Below are 2,563 nucleotides of genomic sequence, written 5' to 3' on the forward strand. Positions count from 1 at the left end.
CAACTGTGTCTTTGGCATTGAACCCTTTTTAAGCTAATCGATCTCCACAATTTCGCCATAAGATTTTGAGGTTTAATGCTTCCAAATCGCAAGTAAATAAATTTGATTTTGTATTTACTTCTTATTCCCAGTCTTTCAAATTGGGAGAAACTTTAAATCTCCTCCTAAATAATCCAAGTGCAAGTGTTAATATTAACAACTGTTAACTAATAGGAATGAATCTCACAGCCAATCTTAGACAGCAAGTTATAAGACCATATTGTTTTGTTAAAGACGATTCAAAATTAAGATATACAACATCAACCTCGGTAAAATTCCTAGCGCAACATTTCTTTTTGTTAGTAACAGCATATAAAGAACTAACAAAGACAAAACATACATCATTCAATTAATATTTAATTAAACAATGATTATAAAAAATTAGACAACATAAGAAGCAAATATGAAATATATATATTTGACAAAAAATACGAAATACAAATAAAGGACTTACAATAAGAATTTTGCAATGTGGATTCTTGATGAGCATTTGTGTGTGCTTGTGTGGCATGGAACATTCTAAAACAGGGCTGTGGATCTGGATCACGACCCCCTTGAGAAATTCCAACTTCCTAAACTGCCTGATGCATTGCTTTAAGCTTGTTGTTCCTGATAAAATAGTACCCACACTTTTTCACTTATGATCTTTCCACCCGTGGCAGTGTATCTGAGAGTTGGATACACAACCCGATGGCATAGCACATGGTCAAGAAACATTATACCTTTTGTTATATGTTCAATTGGGAGGCTCTCATTGTCAAGCTTGAGGAGAAACTTTTGATCACAAAACACAATCAATTGCTTTCTCAATGTAGCCGCATCTGCCCGAGGCCCCCTAACTCCAATCAAAATGTGACCTCCATAACGGATATAGTCCATTTTCCGAGTCTTGTCAGGCCCGCTTAAAAGCAACAAATCCTATCAATGTATAATCAATCAGTTTGTTATATTGACATGCAAATATTATTTTTTCGCTTTAGGAAATTGATTTATCAGTGTCATGCAGCTCGAGCCCTCAAGCGCAAACCACAGGGTTGACTTTTGTGCATCAGTAAGCATGAAATAGCAATGCAAGGGAATTTAAAGGACAAACATGGTTTAGCAATAATGTTTCCATTTCAAATGGATTCCGAGAATATTGTTAGATTTACCAGAAAATTTGAGAAATAAGCTGAGATACAAAGAGTATTACCTAAAGTCCCAAACTAAAAATGAGTACTACTACTGCTGATAATTTTGAAGGGCTAAAATTAAGAAAGTTTGAAAAGTGATTTCTTCCCCAAGAATCAAAACTTGAATTAATGCCATGTGCCCGATATGAGCCAAGTAGAACATTTCCTGTCAAACCAACTTACAACCAATGTAAAAAGCGAAAGTGTTCAACTGAAAGAAACAATTGTCCCTACGCTATGTTGATGAGGATGTCCTGGTGCTACGTACACCTTTATTATCTATCTTCAGAATGTAAGAGCAACATTCTCATAGATACATGAAAAAAAAAAAAAAAAAAAAAAGAAACGCTCCTAATCGACTTACTGATTTGCACAAAAAAAAAATTATAAAAAAAAACAAAAAACAAACAAACTGAGTACCATGTCCGGTGGGGAAGTCACAATCATGATGTCAATAGAGGCCCTTGTATGTCTTTATTGGCTGCAACTGGGAGAAAATCTTTTTGTGGTGTCATCACCCTCACCACCCAGTACTCCACATTAAACACTCGCTTCAGACAATTGGAAGAAACTTACAGAGAGTGCGAGAGCAAAATTCCCCTCTGATTCAATAGTCTCCATTTGCAAGGAAATAACAAATCTAAAAACGAATCAACTTTGGATCTTTTCATCCCAACGTTCATTGGTCAGACACTCAGACTTCAGACCAAGAACATCTATAAATTGAACAGGAAATTTTCACAACCATTAAAGGTGCTCATTCTGGTGCCTGTGCAAAACACTCTACTCCTCTCGAACTCTGGTCAGTTCAATCATGCGGTGCATCCTTGCATAGGAATTAGGAAGCTAAGTGAATCATTCTCCATTGATTTGGGCCTCAAGGCTGCAGCTCAATGCCATTAGATTGTGCACATGCTCAACATAGATACTGATTTTGTGTAACTTGTACACAGATTTGGAGATGTACTTGAAGAGAGGGATGAGAGCTAAGGTCCAAAAGATAAAAGAATGCACCCCATATACTTCCTAGGCTCAACTTTCCTAAAAAGTCGGTCTTGTAGACATAGAGGAGAGTTACTGAGATCACCATAAACCACACCAAGACATTGGTAAGCCAATGATAGCACTGTTGAGCAGGAAAACTTCTTGAAACTTTGGTTCAATGCACAAAATGTTTTAGTAAACAACACAAATATAGGATAGATTAACAATGTAGAGAAGCTTCCTTGATAAAACAGGAAAGTTCAACACTCAAAATCTAATAACTCAATTTAAGCAAACCAATGACTAATTATACATTGTAATCTTGAACCTCTAACTTAGGCACCACTATGTATATGTCTATAGAAATC

The 2,563-nt window shown here is 36.0% G+C and overlaps 1 long non-coding RNA gene across 1 annotated transcript; it reads right to left on the bottom strand.

The window, feature by feature from the left end:
• Positions 1–494: 494 nt before the first annotated feature.
• LOC147504083 (uncharacterized) lies at positions 495–2,362 on the bottom strand. The gene is made up of 3 exons (XR_015220335.1): positions 1,632–2,362; positions 762–957; positions 495–648 (listed from the first exon to the last, which is right to left on the bottom strand). It is a non-coding gene; the product is annotated as an uncharacterized LOC147504083 (long non-coding RNA).
• Between the last annotated feature and the right edge of the window lie 201 nt (positions 2,363–2,563).

This window comes from Coptis chinensis, chromosome 4 (assembly GCF_015680905.1).
Source record: "Coptis chinensis isolate HL-2020 chromosome 4, ASM1568090v1, whole genome shotgun sequence".
NCBI lineage: Eukaryota > Viridiplantae > Streptophyta > Magnoliopsida > Ranunculales > Ranunculaceae > Coptis > Coptis chinensis.